The 20,347-nt window shown below is 39.5% G+C and overlaps 1 pseudogene; it reads left to right on the forward strand.

Annotated features, from left to right (window-relative positions):
- Positions 1–347: 347 nt before the first annotated feature.
- Positions 348–523, forward strand: LOC140555030 (U2 spliceosomal RNA; annotated as a pseudogene).
- Positions 524–20,347: the final 19,824 nt, after the last annotated feature.

The raw sequence follows: 20,347 nt of genomic DNA on the forward strand, positions 1-20,347 counted from the left end.
AGATCCCTCTATCTGTATTCTCCCATCTTGTGAAACATTATAAGAGAAGATTAGGTGCTGTTTTGTTGGCAAAAGGGGGTTGTACAAAGTATTAACATCAGGGTTGCCAATAATTGTGGCACACATGATTTGATGTTAAACAATTATTTCTTAATGTGGGATTTTTTTCCTACTGAATAAATTCACTTGAGTTAAATGTTGGATTTTACTCTTTTTTTCCCATCATGGTCCTATATTACTTAGAAAAAAACTCAATTTATTAGATAATTATGGAGGGCACTGTATATATCAATCTGCCTGTATATATGTATCTTTATTGTTTTTAATTGATTAGTGAAATAATCAGCCTGGTCTCATGGGATATACGTACCTCTGACCACTTTTTAGGTTTAAGATACGTCCTCTATATGAGGACTATATATTAAATTGATGTTTGAACTCGGGAGTCGGAAGAGGAGCTTGCTCCTTCCGCTCCACGCATTGACCTGGTATTGCAGTATCTCTACGGGGCAGTGGTGGCTCAGCGGTTAGAGCGCCGGGATATCGATAACAGGGTTGTGGGTTCGATTCCCGGGCTCGGCAAGCTGCCACTGTTGGGCCCTTGAGCAAGGCCCTTTACCCTCTCTGCTCCCCGGGCGCTGGAGTTGGCTGCCCACCGCTCTGGGTGTGTGTGTGTACTCACTGCCCCTAACACGTGTGTGTGTGTGAGTGTGTGTTCACTACCAGATGGGTTAAATGCGGAGGACACATTTCGCTGTACAGTCCACACTGTACAGTGACGAATACGTGCACCTTTATCCTTTATCCTTTATATAGGGGAACTGGGTCCTTTCTACTGTTTAAGGGTGATTTATCTAGCTAGTAGGTAACAGCTAGCTAGGTGGCTAGGCTAATGCAGCCTGTGGGGTGAGGTCTAACATAGCATCAGGTAGCATCAGGTACACAGCGAGCCGTAGTTGTGGCCATTCTCATATAGTTTGGTGGTTAAATCAGAGGTTCTTCTAACATATCTTTTACCAAAAGCTTATATGAAGATAAGGGAACGGGAGACACTGTCTGCTCATTCATTAGCGTAGAGTGAGGTGTCAGCTGAGCTCGTACATTAGCTAGCTAGTGCTAGGTGGCTAATGAGGAGCGCTTGCTAGATAAAGCAGCTGGTGTTTTCACTGTGGTTGTCACGATGTGCTGGCTAGAGATCTCGTATGCTGTACTAACTGATTTAATACTGGATCTAATTGTGTGTAATTATGATCTTTCTCTTTTTTACAGCTTTGAACATCTATTCATCATTGATTCTCATTATCTTTCTCTGCCTCTTGCAGGGACCAGGTAGACACGGGGACAGGTGAGTTAATGGTAGAGTTTATGTTAGCTGGTTTTCTGGTTAGTTTTTATGACCTGTGGTGCTCTGTGGTGCATTTTGGTGACGAGTCTTGCACTGAATGTGTTCTTGTGGGTTGGAGCCATTATCCGTAATGGCATGCAGCTTATACAGCATCCTCCCCTCTGACACTGCCTCAGTGAGTCCACCTCCACACCCACATCATCACTGGCCTTTTGGATCAGTTTGTTCAGTCTGTTGGTGTCTGCCACTCTCAGCCTGTCCCAGAATGCACTTGCACTTGCTGCCACAGACTCATAGAAGATCCTGAGCATAGTCTGGCAGTTATTGAAGGACCTTAGAAAATAGAGACGACTTTGGTCCTTCCTGTAGAGGGCGTCAGTGTTCTTAGCCCAGTGTAGTTAATTGTCAATGTAAACTCTTAGATATTTGTAGTTCTCCACAGTGTCCACATTGACCCCCCTGATGGACACAGGGGTCACCAGTGCCTTGTCCCTCCTTAACAGGTCATTTTGTTAAATACATTTTCACGAGTTGCTGAACAATAACAAAAAATGGTTCCGCTTCCCATCCTCTATGAGGAAACATATGTCATGTTGATTTGCATGTTCTGTGTATGTATGAAAATGTATTAGAAAAATAATAATTCCAGAAAATGCAAGAACATCTGAAGCTTCAGCTAGTGAACAATGCTTTGCGGATGTAAATGCACACCAAGTTATTGGTATGTATTTTTCACACCTAAAATGTTGTTCACAACAATTTGGAAGGGTGAGGCTGTTGAAAAGCCACTTGTCCTTATTTGTGCAGGTCTGTAATTAGCATGCCACTGTTATTCAGTATTTTCCTAATTCCAGAATGAGAACATTTGTGGCGATTTGTGTATCTTCCAAAAAGCTTTCCTTGAATGAACATATTGTCATCATGAAAAAGAAAAATTCTGTAGCATTGACCACTTCTCTTGCCCAGTTTGCACCCTAGATACAGTTGCTGTGTCTGTCGATGGAAACCGAAAACTACATTGTTTCAGCAAAACAAAGAGTTATGTTATTATTAATAACTGTAAACTGTCAGAATCTCTAGGGAGTATCTTTATTATCTTTAATGTTTTCTTTAGAGGAACAGACATTTTTTGATGGCATTTTTTTGGCCAGTGATAAAGATGTAGCAACATTTGTTGAGTGCATTCGTAAGAAGGCCAAGCCAGTAAGATATTTGTCAAAACACTTTAGACTGTACATAGTGAAGCAGGATTTACTTTTTGTATATATTTGATAGTGACATTGTGTTACAGGTATATGGAAAATGAATCTGTGGGACATCAACATGGGCTGCAGCCAGAGAGACCTCTAAAAAGACAAACATCATATGTGATGAAGAGGTCCTGGAGGTGGCAGTTTGCTTAAAGGTCTGAACATGTATTGGGGGAGATATTTGCCAATCCTCCATTTTTGCAAGAAGAACTGGCCACAAAAACAAATGGAAAGTTCTTCTGCACTGATCTAATGTGTGGATATTGGCCCTATCTGCAGAAGCCGGCTCAGACATTCCCAGAAATACAAAACTTGACTTAGATGACTTAGACTTTTCTGCATGCAAAGGGGCGTTCTACAAAATGTGAGGTAATTGTGTATTGTCGAACACACAGTTAAGTATTTTACCATATTGGTGGTGTTTTTAAACTTCAAATTTGTATTCTTGACATCTGATATAAATGCTGTAGGTGCAGCAGGGTGACAGAAACCAAACAGGGGTAGACACTACCATATTTAACAGCTTTTTGCCACGAGTGGCTCTAACTACAAAATACATGAGTAAGGCTGGGAAGTGTACCTTTACTTACAGTGCTCATGTATTGTGCTTTTTTTAACCTGCACCTTTATCAGTTCCTTCATCATTACAGCTCGAGTGGATATGATCACATTGCATGTCAGGAGGGGGGGGGGGGGATCATCTTACTGTTTTTTACAAGTATATTTTAACACCTGCCCTTTTAACTGATGTGACCATGGCAAACAAACTTCAAAATTATTTGTATAATTGCTTTCTCATTGCATAAGTGATGTGACTTTCTCTGTCAAAATGTTGGAATACTTATAAGTCACCATAAAACTAAAAATAAGGCAAACTATAGATAGATTCTCAGATTTTCTTGGCAAAACATTTATGGGTGTCGTCCTTTAATTTTACATCCCATGTTGTTTAGTCATTTACTGTTTTGTCTTTATCTCAATATGTTAGATTTACTTTTAATGTCAACCACCTTAACCTGACAAATATTCTTTACAGCTCCACATGACCCCAGATCAGATGATTCAGTGGGGTTGCAACATGTGATTAAAGGCCTATTTTTGGGCATGCAACAGAAAAGGGGGGATCTATATCGAGTAACTGGTAAGTAGCCATGTTCAGGTTGCCTCCCAGACATCATGAACTTGTGGAATTCATTTTTAAATGTGAAATCTGTGACAATAACATTAAGTTGTAGGTAATTTAGGTAATTTCCAGTTCAAATACATTTTTACATGGAGCAAAGTGCCCCTTCCACATCGTACACTTAAACCCTTACATAATCTTTATACTGTGTTTATACTCTAGTGAGCATGTTCAATAAAACCACCTCATTGTTTCTGCACGTTTTCCATTTGATCAGTTCCACTGACCATATAGGTCTTGGTTGTTGTACAGTTACATACTGTAATCCATCTTTTTCCCTGTGTACTTTGCCAGCACACCTTTTTCTTTAGTATTCAGGACCTCCACAAGACTATCATTTCCAGTTGGTCACAGGACGCTGTTGGCTGGATATTTGTGATTGGTGGACTATTCTCAGTGACACTGATCTGTTTAAAAACTCCAGCAGCACTGCTGTGTGTCTAACTCACTCGCACTGGTGCAACACACACTAACACGCCACCTCCCTGTCAGTGTTACTGCAGTGCTGAGAATAATCCACCACCCAGATAGTACCAGTTTATTGCACTGGTGTTACTGAATCAGACATAGAAGGGCTGTTGGAGTTTTCACTGTTCACTCTGTAGACAAACCAAGCTTGTCATTCTGCTTTGGAGACGTTGGCTTGTAATTGTACACACCTACCACCTTGGTAGGAGTGTCTAAACGAGTGTACAGTGAGTGGACACAACGTTTAAAAAACTCTAGCAGCACTGCTGTTTCTGATGTATGCTACGATTACTTTTGTATTCGCTGACGTTATGACTTGGGATTCTGGTATGTTAATTTTGACATGAACCATTTTCGTGACTCTTCATTTGAACTCATTAAACTCAGACTTTTCATTTGTTTCAGACCATAGAAATGTGCAGATTCTGACCATGAAGATCATTAGACCTGACATTTTTACCCCCTTTTTTTGCCCATTTGTACTAAACTGTGCTTTCAACCTCACAGAGTGACCATGTTCCACAGAGTCAGGAGGAAGTGACTGAACGCCCGACTCCTCTGATTAACTGTCACAGTGCTTCTGCTTTTCTTCCTCCACAATGTAAAACCAGTCACGCATTGCCTGTGTAGCCAGGACAGACAGTTGCAGCACTAACATCAGATGTCAAATTATTAAAACTCACACTGCAGGACAACTGGAAATGACGTGTGGAGTGAGAGAGAGAAGCAGGAGCTCTGATGCTGTGTGCATCGCCTTTCAGTTCAATTACACTCCCCTGCATTACATTACATTCAGTTCAGCTGGTGATATCCATGCATTGAGTTGATGACGACAAGTAAGTGCCAGCTAGTTGGCTGTTCAAGTTTGTTCCTTGTGAGAATTAACTCCATGTTAAAGAATAAAGAGAGAAAGAAAGTCGTTCGAGCTGCAGTAAAGTTCTTGTTCTGTGCGAAAAATGGCTTCCGCCTGAGGACATAGTAGTGCAGTTCTCATGTTCGCCAAAAATATAGGGAAGCTCTATATGTAACCATGTGCATATTCTCTAGAACATAATGTCCCTTAAATACTATTCCTACTAGAACTGAATGTTAATACTTATTATTTATTAAGTGATCATTTCTTATCTGATTCAGCAGTTTAGAATATTTGTTCGAATATGATTTGATGTTTTTTTTTTTTTTGTTATTTCAGACTGTGAGCAATGCTTAATGTCAAGTTGTACTGTGAAGTACTATTGGATTACAATACAGTTTAATAAGAAGAAATTATGTTCCCTCGTCTTTATTCCTGTGTCTCTACCGATGCACCATCCTGTTTACTGTGAAACCCAATACAAGCTAGCCCTACCTATATCCTCTGAAACACTTAGACATGAAGAAGAACGTTTTTGACAAGGTGATGCAGCTGGAGAGACTTATCGAGGAAGAGGCTCTACTTGTGAAAGAAATGAGACAACAGTGGAACCATCTTACAAGAACCTGCAGGGCTTTGAGGGACCAGGCTGGTATGCTATCACATGGCCTGGCCACACAGAGTGCGAAGTGAAATGAAAATACCCCCAAAATAGCAGATCAGAATCGTTTTCAGTTATAATTAGTTTTAAACAAATGTAGGTGATGATAAAAAGCATACAGGGATTATAAATCCAGTATAAAGATGAAATTCCAGACTCTTATGAAAGAACCATGAAACTACAGGGGCCAATTTCCTGCACAGGGATTAAGCTTAGTCTTGGACGATTTTTGGGTGTTCAATTGTGGGACAAGTTGGAATGGGAAGTGAACATGGACAAGCTGTACAAGAAAGGCCAAAACCAGCGCTACTTTTTGAAGGCTGAGGTTCTTTGGTGTGACAACCTAGCTGCTATGAACTTTCTACAAATCTGTGGTGCCAAATATAATTTTTCTGTGCCATTGTGTGCTGGGCAGCAATACTACAACAAAAGACCCAAACAGACTGAACAAGATCATAAGACTGACCGACTCAGTCCTGGGGGCTAAACTGGACACAGTGGAGATGGTGCTGGAGAGGGTAATGGGATGTTGGCAAAGGTGTCCGTGATCATGAAGAACTCTCACCCAGTCCACAAAACACTACAGGGACAGAGAGCACACAATGGGCAGCAGACCTCGCTGCAGGAAAAACACTTTGACAGGTAATTTCTTCCTACAGCCATCGGATTATACAAATCTACACTCCAATCCATCAAATTAATCTGTTACTCAGCATCATTGTACATCTGTATATCACCTGCACTGCATTTCCATCACTGCCTGTTCTGCTCTAGTCATCTTTTGCACAATACTGTGTGTTACAGCAGTTCTGCATTAAGTACTTAGTACTATGCAGTAATACTGCAACTGTAAACAACCTCATCCGTGGATTACTGTTACCATCACACAGTAACATTAACTGTGACAGTAACTGTGGCTATGACTGTGGCAATAACTGTAACTGCAATACCTATATATGAGGGTTAGGGTCCTCTATAACAGAAATATGCTACAAAGCCATTCAGGGAAACTGAATATCTCTGTACCAGTCCTTGGTGTGGTAACGTCAGACAAAGCTGTAGACCACTAGAATAACCAGCTGTACTGAGTACTCCTCCTCTTCCCTGCCCGCTTCTCCAACTAAAGTATAAAACATAGCCAAAGTCAAAGCGTATAGTTGTGCAGTTGTGAGGACAATCCACTTGGAGGCCAGTAGACTCGACTTTTTTCCAAACTCAATCACCTTACACCACTTCACACTAAACCTGCACAGTTCAACAACATTAGAGACTGAGTGCATGTGCGCATAATGGAGATATCTGTCAGGGGGTCCAGCAATGTGTGGGTGTCTCATGTAAAATGCATTTTGCAGCATGTAATGTCTGGATAAATGAGTGTAATTAGTTCTATTAAAACATTAACAGCCCCCATCATCTAGCTCGCTGCCTCTTCTGTTTTACTTTTATTATAGTCCTATTTTATTCGATTTATTACAATGGTCAGTGGCTTGTCTAGGCTGAGGTCTAAGCTAGACATAGGTTTTAATTTAAACGAATAAGATTATTTTGAGTCTCTTCTGTCACATACGTGTTATTTGTGTAAAAATGACTGACATGAGCACTACGAAGGACTGTCAATTCATGGATGCAAACGTATGGATGCAGTTACTGCACAGAACCTGGCCCCAGTTTGAACATAAGACAGCTCTCATTTGAACTAAATTTGTCCTCATTTCTGTGTAATAGAATGGCAGGATGTCATGCTTTGTATGTTTTTTACAGACACTGATATGACTCCTACCGAGTGAAGGATTTCAGTGGTATTTATTTCATGGCATTATTTCCATTATTACATTCATGTCATGACATTTTCTATCTCTGTATTCTCCCCATCGTCTCATGGTTGTGAGCAGCCAGGCCTTCCATGTCTGCAGAAGAAGGCATATGCCTTCATGCCTTTCAAGCTTAGGACCAGTACACCCCCCCCCCCCCCCCAGGTAGACCCCAACTGTTTTCCATTGCCTGCACTCCTCCCCCCGATTAGAATGTGGCACATTTACATAAAATGTACTGTTATGGCGAGAATTGCAGAGAAGTGAAATCACACCTTATCCTCAAAATGGAGTTATGTAATAACTGAAAGTTCGGGAGAAGCACCACGCCCAAACTCTTCCCCTCAATTACTACGCGCTATAAAACCGCTCCTCTCCCTTCTCGTTCTCGTGCCGAAACTTGCATCCCACCACCACCCCTGCTCCTCCTGATCCAATTTTACTCAACCTCTACCTGGCAAGGGGGGTCTGGTTTCGAATTCCATCTGCTTGAAGTCCCTCAGAACTCCAGCCCAAATTTCTCGAGTTGCCTCCTTGCCTTAGCTAGCTTGGTCCGCACTCGCAAACTGATTTATACTTAAATCATCATAGCAGCCACATACATTAATGTACAAATGTCAACAGGTACAGCGGCTGAGATGAATGAGCAGAAAGACTCATGAATGGATGAGTGGGGACACTGACTGACAGTTCAGTTGCCAGCAGGCCTGGCAAAAGCAGATGAACTAAAAAATATAATAGTACCAGCAGGAATGACCTCCTGTATCACTCCTTTACACACCAGAGGTGAAGATGTCTGTTTCTTCCAAACGGATTCCTTCTCTCTTTATAGGTGTGCACTTTTCTATTCAAGTGAATGGCTTCTGTGCCCTTAATAGTGAGTGAATTAGAGGCTGAATATTAAAGACATTGTATTAGACTCTTGAGTACAGAAAAAGTGAACTCCATAGAGAGGGAGAGTGTCCTTTCCTTCACATTACTTTATGAATTGTAAGGTAAACAAAGTCCACTGAAATAAATTTCTCATTTCTATTGGATAGAAATGAGAAATAGGTGCTGGGAATTTCTCACCACCTTCATCTGCCACACACCAATAGCATCAAGGGAATACTTAATAATTTAGTGTAATATTAGATACACACTGATGCACCTCCCCTTGACCCTGTACACCTCTGAGAGCAGCACTGAATTTAAGAGTCTTCTGTAGGTCTGCTGGTGGAAATGAAAGTGGTGTGCTTTACACTTTTGCTGAGCATCTCCTGAAGATCACCTAGGAGTCCTTCAGAGGAAAACTCCAAGCACTGTTTCAGATGAAGCGGTGACAATGTACACCATCACAGGATGGATGGCATTAACCTCAAAATACACATAAGCTTCATTATGATGTTGCAAAAAAGTGTAGTGATGAAGGCAGTAGTGGAGAGTAAAGAACCTAGAACAGTCAGAAATATCTTATAATAGACTATAAAAGACACAACTATTCATATGAAGTTGGTTCATCACATCACATTTGATGGCTCTGCTGTTTTTCCCCATTACATTATTCCACTTACCCCCAAGAATCTTCCAAGAGCTTTTCAATAGTCATTCCCTCAGCTAGTTCTCCATGCTGCCAATGCAAAGGCTTTCATAAGGTCCTTCACGATCATCAAATCAGGTTTTTCAGGCAACACCTTATTGTGGGCCTCAGACATAGTATCCTCTCCAACAACGCATGATTTCCTCATCAAAGACACAAAATATCAGTCCCAACCATAAAAAGAGAATTACTCAAATCTCTCCAATACCAATATTACACCAACTACTCTTCTGTGATCAACCATAATAAAATCGTTCTTAAACAAACTTCCATAACTGTTCATAACTCCTCATCATCCCTCAGAAAAGAGCTCTTCGCCATTAAAGCTTTGGTAACTTGGACATACTCTGCATTGGTGGGATACCTGCACATCAAGAGCAACAAAATGAATCAAATGTATCCAGTAATTCTGTTCATCTAATGGGGGGCATTTCACAAAGCAGGATTCCTCCGATTAGCGAGAAAACTTAAGCCCAGAGTCAAGCCTATCCAATACGTAAAGAGCTAAGGCACATTTTGTAAGGGGGTTCAGTTCCTAATCAACATCTGGCACTAGGAAGTGGCCACTGCATCATCTGAAAATGCCATCCACTGCCACATACCATATTACGAAAGTCTTGCCTCAGCACTGTGAATGACACTTTGGGTCTGTTTACTCCTGCCATAAAGAGCCGTAAATCCCAGAAACATCAAAGAAGTTACAGCAGCTTCAAGAAAAATTACATTCACTGGTTTGATGGTGGCGTTACAGGAAAGCATTAAGCGTTTTTATTCAAAAGCATCTGGTCTGTAGCATCTGTGTCCTACACACAAAATTCTTCTTTTTTTTTGGTAATTTCTTGATCCTTCCTACTTCAAGATTTTTTTTTTTACCAATCCTCACATATCTAGTAGCAAAATACCTGCAATATTTATAATTAATAATAATTATAATGAATAATGTCAACTTGTACCTTTTGAACACTTTGACTTTGAACAAGCCCATTTTAACAAAATCTGTTCAGCACTTTATTTTGAGGGGGTATGTCAAGTTAGGTGGACATTTGTCACAAGAAAGCGAGGCCAATAGTACATAACTCTTAGAAACCATTCATCCAGTCAACCTGCAATTTTACATGCTGCATCTTTAGCCTGTTCTATAATAGTCTGACCAGAGGACTTGATATGTCAATTATTGTGGTTGGTATTAGCCAATCACATTCAAGCATACATTTGACATGCTAAACATTCACCAATCAGGGTGCAACTTAAGGGGATTTATCAATGTAGGCATATTCTATTAACCAGTGAAGTTGCCAGAAATGCCTTACAATAATGCTGTCATATGCTGTTTCCTATATGTTACAATTACAGATACACCATACATAATCGATACCAATACATAAACTTATTGATGGATACGCAGTACCGATCCGATACCATTATTAAATAAATAAACCGTATACCTCACCATGTGGGAGAGATTTAAAGCATCAGGATTGATGTAAACATTATCTCACTAACTTTGTAAAATAGTTATAAATGTATTAAATTGCTATTTATTTGTCACTAAAATAAGAAACAATTGTGCAGGACCTTGGCACAGCATTCACCTTACAATGTGTTCATTTATTTATAAGTATTTATAGGAGACAGTCACACATGCCAGATTTAGTTCTTTTCAAAGGATACAAAAGTCTTCATATGAGATATGACTATTAACAGAATGTTTTTTTAGTTGAAAATGCAATAATTTTGATGATTGGTTATGTGTATTGATTTGTCATTATCATTATCATTGGGCCTGTTGTGCTGGTTCTTTAGGTCTCATTGGGCCTGTTGTGGTTGGAACTTTAAGCCACTTGCCTATTGTCTTTTTTCTATATTGGCATAAAAAAAATTCTAAAACTTAGGCCTACTTGAAGCCATAGCTGACACTCGTGTGACTCCAGTGTTGTGACTGTTTTTTTTCATGGTAATTCCTACTCCATCCACTATGTGGCAGTATATTGGAAGTAGGCCAGGTTACAAGCCAAAAGGGAGGGAACTATGAAGCAGCAAGGTGGTTTAGATGTGGCTCACTTCAGGCCTCACTGTAATGAAGATCCTTACTGGTGGAACTACAGGTTCTAACACTCACTGTAAGTTTGCTGTCATTTAATTCTTTCTATATTCAGTCAAGCTTTGTGTATGTTTTATTCATGAGGTTTTGTGCTGTTCTGTTTTTGCAGAAAGCTTCACTTTTGTCTTGTTTTCTGTTTGTTTGGTTCTCTATTTGCAGTCCTTACAACTAACTTGCTCTTCTTATGGACATTGGGATAAACTTTACACACAGAAGACAAATGTATCACTCCTGAATTGACTCTCAGCAACTCAAACCAGGGATTTCCATGGTTTAGACTTTCCTTTCACAAGGAAACACCCAGGATTATAAACTGTTATCAGAAAGAAGGATGTCTGGAATACAAACCACTTTGTGAGAGCTTGGCACAGCATTCACCTTACAATGTGTTCATTTATTTATAAGTATTTATTGGAGACAGTCACACATGCCAGATTTTGTTCTTTTCAAAGGATACAAAAGTCTTCATATGAGATGTCTATTAACAGAATGTTTTTTTTTTAGTTGAAAATGCAATAATTTTGATGATTGGTTATGTGTATTGATTTGTAATTATCATTATCATTGGGCCTGTTGTGCTGGTTCTTTAGGTCTCATTGGGCCTGTTGTGGTTGGATCTTTAAACCACTTGCCTATTGTCTATTTTCTATATTGGCATAAAAAAAAATCCTAAAACTTAGGCCTACTTGAAGCCATAGCTGACACTCGTTTGACTCCAGTGTTGTGACCTTTTTTTCATGGTAATTCCTACTCCATCCACTATGTGGCAGTATATTGGAAGTAGGCCAGGTTACAAGCCAAAAGGGAGGGAACTATGAAGCAGCAAGGTGGTTTAGATGTGGCTTCATGAGGTTTTGTTCTGTTGTGCTTTTGCAGAAAGCTTCACTTTTGTCTTGTTTTCTGTTTGTTTGTTTCTCTATTTGCAGTCCTTACAACTAACTTGCTCTTCTTATGGACACTGGAATAGACTTTACACACAGAAGACAAATGTATCACTCCTGAATTGACTCTCAGTAACTCAAACCAGGGATTTCCATGGTTCAGACTTTCCTTTCACAAGGAAACACCCAGGATTATAAACTGTTATCAGAAAGAAGGATGTCTGAAATACAAACCACTTTGTGAGAGCTTTCCAACTCCTATGTTTTGGGTTGGTTCTATGGACTTCAAGTAAGTACCGTTAATAAGAGGGTGAGTACAGACAAAATTTTACCTACCTTCAAGCACTAGTGAGCAGTCCACAAGAAATCTGCAGGCTCTCTTAAGTACTTGTTTTGTAAATTGTGATCTGGCTATTCTAAGGGTAGTAGTATATTTCAGATGTCTCTCTACACTACAGCTGATTTTGGATTTATATGCTTTATGGATGTTTAACTGGAACTATATTACATTAAAAATGGTTAAAATAGGCAGTGTCACAGTAGTGATTTATTCATTATGAAAATGCGCTACATGCATGTTTAGAACCTCTAAAGTGCAAAAAAAATCTGTTTGTTGAAGAAGTTAAGGTTTGTCATTGATTTTAATTTCTTCTCTGTTCTTCAGTAGGTTTGTTTGTCTTTAAGTAACACCAGCAGCTCTTTATCTCTGAGAGTTTTTGATTTCCGCACATTTTGTCTTTTAGCATCAACAGCACCTGTTGCAGGAATTCTGGCTATTCTGATTAAATATCCTTGTTCAAATGGAAAGACTGGAAATGTTGAGGAAATATAATGAGTGTAGTTTCTCTGTTCTCCATCGTTTTTTTTTTTAGTCATGTTTGAGGTTTTAAGGGATTTGTTTGTGAGTGAGAGGAGGGGCAAAGTGAATATCTAATGATCCAATATCAAACTAAGTTGACTGAGCTTTCCAAACTCAAGGTTCTCAAACTCAAATGTGCTTGGATTTTAAGTGACTGTTTTTTTAGCTCATTAGAAAGAAAGCCCGATTAATTTCTGTGAAGTTTCATTTACTAGTGTTTGAAAATGCAGCTTCTCCTAGTCTGAGAAATATGTGGAAATAGTACCACCAGTTAAAGTGATGAAATTGGGTATGATGTCCGGTCCTCTATCACAGAGAAAGGCTTCACCTCTGCTGCCTGGAATCTGTTGTGCTCTCCGGAAACATTGAGAAGGTGCTACACCAAGACCTTACCCAGTCACACCAGTCAGGTAAGTGATGGTTTACTTTATTCAAATCTTTATTCGGTCAAATGATTTTTAGTTGCTGGACCAGGGATAATGAAAAAATCAGCTGATCTAACATTAAGTCTAAATAAAAATAGTTTATTTCTAGTGTCTTTTGGACCTAAAAGGAGAAGTTTTGTTTTGTTACTGTTAAGAAGAAAGAAGTTATGTGACATCCAGAGTTTTATATCCTTTACACAGTCCTCCATTTTCTTTAATCTAAATGTATCAACATGTTGGGCTGATATATAGAGCTGTGTGTTATCTGCAATGGCAATGGAAATTATAACTGCCCAGTGGTAACATGTATAATGTAAATAATAGCAGTCCTAAAATAGAGTATTGTGGAACTCCATATCTTACTTGTGTAATTTGATGATAAATCTTTTATCTTTATAAACTGATGGTGTTCAGTTAGATATGATTTGAACCACGGTAGGGCTGTCCCTGTGATTCCAACCATTTTCTCTAATCTTTCTAGTAGAATAGTGTGACCTATTGTATCAAAGGCTGCACTGCGGTCTAGTAGGGCTAATAAAGATACATAGCCTTGATCAAAGGGAAGAGAGAGATCTTTGTAATCTTCACTAGGGCTGTCTCTGTGCTATGATGGGGTCTGAATCCAGATAGGAATTTCTTATTCATGGATGGACTAGGAGATTTGGTTTCTTAATTAAAGGTTTCATGACTGCTAATTTAAGGGTTTTGGGTACATGCCCTAAGCTAAGGGATGAATTTACTGTTGTTAAAAGAGGTCTGATTAAAATTGGGAGTATTTCGTATAGTATTTTAGAGGGAATTGGGTCAAGTGTACAGGTTGTGCAATTTGCTGAGGAAATCTTTTTTTAGTTCTGGCTGTGGAAGTGGGTAGAAGGCTTCCAGCCTTTATTCTACAACCAAGTTATGTTCTAAAGCAGCTGTACCAGGCAATTTTGATTTAAGGTCAAATGTTTGATGTAATAAGGAGTGTTGGATTTGTTGTTTAATGCTTTCTATTTTATTATTAAAATAGTCCATAAAAACATTACTGGTTAAAGAAGCTGGAATCTTGGGACACTTGGGTCGTCCGCCATTTTTGCTCTAGTTTCTGCGCTGTTTGTTTTAAGGTACGAGTTTGATCACTGTACCACTGTGCGGGTGGAGCCACCTTGTCTACGGTTAATTGAAGGGTATTTTAAAGACTGTTTGTTAATCTATCTAGCTATGTTTAATCTAACGGAGTGTAAGCTAAGGTCGGTAGGTCTGGGAGGTTTTCAGTAAACTGTACAGTGGTCATTGGGTTATTGCATGCTTTAAAAAGTGGCAAGGGGCCAAATTAACATTTTGCCTAAGATGTAGCTCATAGGAGATTAGATAATGGTCTGATGTCACTAAGCTTAATGCTAACACCCAGGGTCAGGACTAAATCTAGACTAAATCTTCATTCTCCATCTACCTCTTCTAAGCCTGTCTGAATGTATATTCACACAAAGCTAAACAGGTGCATGGTCCGACAGGGAAATAGCGTTGATAGTGCTATCAGTGATATTATTGGTTAGACTCTGGGAGATTAAAATCAAGGTCAAGTCTTGGGTAGGAATTATGGCAGTGGTAGTAAAATGTGCATTTCTGGTTTCTAGGATTGAATCAGGTCATTGTCCGCCATCAGCATGTGAATGGCAGCTCTATCCTTCGGCGTTGAGGTACCTGATTATTTACTTTTATCTAATATCCCATTTAAGACCTAATTGAAGTCTCCTGCCAAAAGCATTTGTCCTTGGGCATTTCCCAATTTATTAACTCCATGAAAGAAAGATGGGTCCTCCATGTTAGGAGCATAGATATTACACAGTGTTATTTACCCCCAACCCCCCCCCCCCCCCAATTTATATTGGCTTCTATATAAATAACTCTACCATTACTATCCTTATACTCTCTCAGCAAAGTTCATCCTCCTATGGACCAAAATAAGAACTCCATAAGAACTATTAATATTCCAGGAACATTAACATTAGCACTATTTGCCATTCATATGATAAGATAACAAAACTGAAATAAAAGATTGGCATAGCAATCGTTCCATGCCATCTGACTTTCCTAATTTCAAAATATAGGCTACTGCTTTTGTACCAGTGAACATTATTAGGATACCTGTAATTCTAAATAGAACCAGCATAGCCAAACAGGCCAACAAAAATCTTTTCTCCACAGCAGAGGAGAGAACATGAACAGAAAAATGTCTCCAGTAGCCAGCTGAGGATTCTCTTCTTGTTAAATTCATGTCCACAAAACTAACAACAAAGAGAAAAAAGGAAGACAAAAAAGAAGAGAACTTAACTTAGGTCAGTGGAATGTCTGAGACGTCTACTAGGTTATAGCCTAAACAAAAGCTACACAAAGCTATCCAGACCAATCATACCTCTCAGTCTCCTTGTGCTAGTGGATGTTTTATAGTTTATTCTCCATCAGTAACTTGCTTCTTGATGAACTTGACAGCTTCTGTTGTGACGTCAAACTTTGTTTCTCCTCTTCCACGCAAACTGGAGCGCTGCAGGAAAGACTAAAGGAAACCTCACTTTCTTGTCACGCAGCAGCTGTTTCGCCAATCAGAACGTTTTCCTCCTCTCAACCAGCTTCTTCGACATGTATGGAAACAAGGAAATGTTGCTTCCACTCCGCACTACACCTCCTTTCTCCCTCACAGCTTTTAAGACATTATCTCACTAACTAACTTCTGTGTTTACTTTCGAGGAATATGGTGGCCATGGAGAGGCACTGGGAGCATCAGCGTGACCAGGGCCAGCCCAAGACTTTATGGGGCCCTAAGCAGATTTTCATTTGGGGCCCCCATACCACTACCTTAGCACCAGATGCTTCATCATTCCGTATGCTGCACTGTGTGTATTGTACCCATTAGCATTTTTTGTAATTAGCTTACATCGTACACAAAAATGTTCTAATTAATTTTTACTTTTAAATACAGAGTGATGTATACATGTTCAGTATCATTAGCAGACAAGACACTGCATTTACAGTAAACAAGTTAATGAGATTTTTCTTAATTTTTCCTTCAACAGATGTAGAAAAGTGTGAGAAAGGCACCTATTATTGACCGGTCCCCTAACTCTGACCACCTCTGCATATTGCGCAATTTCCTTTTTCTCCCTAGGACAGAAAAAAGAAAAACATTGTCTATGGCTCTGCATGCTCCAGCAGAGAGGGCAACTACTCCAGATGGTGTTCTCATTGTTGGAGATTTTATTGTAAGACCCTATTAAATATCGGGCCCAAAGAGTAATACTGCGGTACCTGTGGCCTGGAAGACCTCTAGTACACTAAATTCCAGACACCGTTTGGAAGAAAACAGACGGCAGGATCGAGGAAGCAAGCCATTCAGCTGACTCTTCGCGCTCCACTGCTGACTGCAGGTTTGACATTCTGTCCTCTACCACCGAGAAAGGCTACACCTGTGCTGCCTGAGATCTGTCAGGTAAGTGATGATTTACTATATTCAAACCATTTGTTCTGCCCTTTCTCTGCTTGTATTGAAAAAGTAATATTAGTATCACTTGCTCACATTTAAACAAACCCTGCAGTATCGAGCATATATTGAGAACAGAAAATTGGTTTTAACAGTCTTAGGGGAAAAAAGGAAACCTACGTATCAATTCTTACCAGTACCAGTAACTTCCACAAATAAATTTAAATTTAGACTGTTAAATATACAACCTAAGTCAGGTATGCCAGGCAGATTCTTAACCCCAGATCCCTACTACCTTAACCAGTAATATTTTTATAATACATTTTTTATAATACAGCCTGTACACTCGACCCAATTCCCTTTAAAATACTGACAGAATTACTCCCAATTATAATCAGACCTCTTTTAACAATAGTAAATTCATCCCTTACCTAAGGCCATGTACCCAAATCCCTTTAATTTGCAGTTATAAAACCTTTAATTAAGAAACTAAATCTTGGTCCTGGTGTACTGTCAATTACAGACCCATCTCAAGCCTGACATTTCTGTCCAAGATATTAGAAAATGCTGTGCCTCAACAACTCTGCTTATACCAGAGTAAAAATGAAATGTATGAGAAATTCCAATCTGGATTCAGACAGCCCAAGTAAAGATTACAAACGATCTCTTTCTTGCCTCTGATCAAGGCTACGTAGCCCTACTCGCCCTCAGTTTAGCCTTTGACACTATAGATAACAATATTCTCTTTGAAAGATTAAAGAACATGGTTGGAATCACAGAAACAGCCCTATTGTGGTTCAAATCATATCTAAACGAACCCTATCAGTCCGTATTTCTAAATTACACAGAAGTCCGATATGGAGTTCCACAATGCTCTATTTAAGGGTATCTATTATTTACATTATAGATGTTACCACAGGGCAGTTATAAGCAGACAGGATGTTAACTTACAAATGCAGATGACACTGCTCTATATATCAGCCAAACCTGATAGTAACTCTAGATTAAAGAAAATTTAGGACTGTGTGAAGGATGTACTCTGGATGCCACATGACTTCGTTCTCCTTAACAGTAACAAAACATAGGTTCTCTTTTTAGGTCCAAAAGACACTAGAAGTAAACTTAGACTAAATGTTAGACTTTAGGTTTTTTTGCATTATTCCGGGTCCAGCAGCTACAAATCTTGGTGTCTTATTTAATTCGGATCTATCATTTGAGCAACATATAGCTAAATAACTAGGACAGCCTACATTGCCAAACTAAGAAATTCCTTCTCTACAGGATGCAGAAAAGCTAGTACACACTGTCGTGGAATTCTGTCAAGAATCAATAAGGCAGACAAGAATATGCATTGAGTAGCAAAGTTTTATTGAGTCTGTTAGCAGTTCGAAACCACAGTGCAGACTGAGGTAAAAGCAGTTAATGTACATATTTATAGTATAGATTAGGGAGTTGAGAAAAGGGAGGAGAAGAGGGCACACCCTCTTCTCCTCCCTTTTCTCAACTCCCTAATCTATACTATAAATATGTACATTAACTGCTTTTACCTCACCGACGTCTGAAGAAATACATTGTTCAGGTCGCTGTGACCCATAGATCAGAGTGCTGGCGCCTGAGAGGACACATTGTCCGGGTCGAGAGGTTACTAGCAGGTCAAGCTAGGCTGTAAATATGTCAGGTGCACTCTCAATGTAGCTGTAATCTATGCTAGGAAAAACAATAGTGTTTCATGGAAAAAGAAGAGCGATTTAACATGCCGTACAGGCAGTTGCAAGGCCAACACATGATTATAGTTAGCACACACTATCACCAGGCTAAGCATGATTACAATAAATGAGTGGATTTTAAATGAGTCTATTATGAATCAACATAAAATTATAATGTGGTTATAATATAATTTTCCATAACAACACTTAATCTCACGGTTAGATTATTGCAACACACTTTTGTCAGGCTGTTCCAGCAGGTACCTCAATAAACTTTGTCGTGGTTCTTCTACTTCTTCTTCGGAGGACTTCTTTTGAAAGGAGACTCGTGACCACCGTCTTTCAGTTGTAACAATGAAACATTTTATTCCAATCAAAAGTACAATGTGGAGGGAGTCTGCCAATTCTCGGTGCCCCTCTTCTCTCTCTCCCAGACAAAGGAATACCTTATGTTTTATACCCTACTATACGTCATATGTTGTTAGACTGTTCTCATATGCAGGATGTCTGCAGCACGTAGACCATGTAAGTAATGGTGGGGGCTAATGATGATTCCTTATGGATGAAATGCAGACACAGCTGGACCCCTTAACATCTCTTTTACGTTATGTTTGTTCAGTTCATGTACAGTTTCTCACATTAGGTCTGGGAACGAATCCCACTCTCCTTTCCAAGACTACCCCATGGGCCTCACTATATTCAGTTTCTATACATGTATTGACTTTCTTTTTTGTGTTACAGGTTCTCAGGAACCCCATCAACCCAACAAATGTATTTTCATCGGCAACTGTGTGGCTCACTGTCTAAACTGTGTGTTCTGCAACTCTGTAACATGTAAGTGATCATTCAGTTTCTATTGATGCATTGATTTTCTTTTTTTTTTTAAAGGTCTTTCGGACCACATGAACCAAGGGTCTGTGCATCTGCAACTGTGTGTGACTCGCTATCTATCTGTCTGCAAGTATGTAACAGGTAGTTGATTATTCAGTTTCTATGCATGTATTGACTTTCTTTTTTTTGTGTTACAGGCTTTTCTGACCGCATGAACCAAGGGTCTGTGCATCTGCAACTGTGTGTGACTCGCTGCTATCTCTCTGCAAGTGCGTAACAGGTTGGTAATCATTCAGTTTCTTTACATGAATTGACTTTCTTTTTTGTGTTACAGGTTCTCAAGAAGTCCATCAACCTCTTCTTCTCCCTGAAGGTGTATCCTTCTAACAAATATATTTTCATCTGCAACTGTGTGTGGTTCGCTGTCCATCATTCTGCAACTCTGTAACAGGTAAGTGATCATTCAGTTTATATTCATGTATTGCCTTTTCGTTGTCTTACAGGCTTTCAGGACCAATGGCTCCCCCCTTCCTGACAGCGAGCCACACACACAGTGGCAATAGAAAGACCCTTGTTGGCTGTATGCACTATCAATCTGTCTGCAAGTGTGTAACAGGTAGATGATCATTCAGTTTCTATACATGTATTGCCTTTTTGTTGTCTTACAGTCTTTCAGGACCAATGGCTCCCCCCTTCCTGATAGTGCATACAGCCAACAAGGGTCTTTCCATTGCCACTGTGTGTGTGGCTCGCTATCAATCTTTCTGCGAGTGTGTAACAGGTAGGTGATCATTCAGTTTCTATACATGTATTGACTTTCTTTTTTTGTCTTACAGGTTTTTCGGACCACATGAACCAAAGGCCTGTGCATCTACAACTGTGTGTGACTCTCTACTACCTGTCTGCAAGTGTGTAACAGGTAAGTGATCATTCA

The sequence above is a fragment of the Salminus brasiliensis genome, chromosome 4 (assembly GCF_030463535.1).
Source record: "Salminus brasiliensis chromosome 4, fSalBra1.hap2, whole genome shotgun sequence".
In the NCBI taxonomy this organism is placed as follows: Eukaryota; Metazoa; Chordata; class Actinopteri; order Characiformes; family Bryconidae; genus Salminus; species Salminus brasiliensis.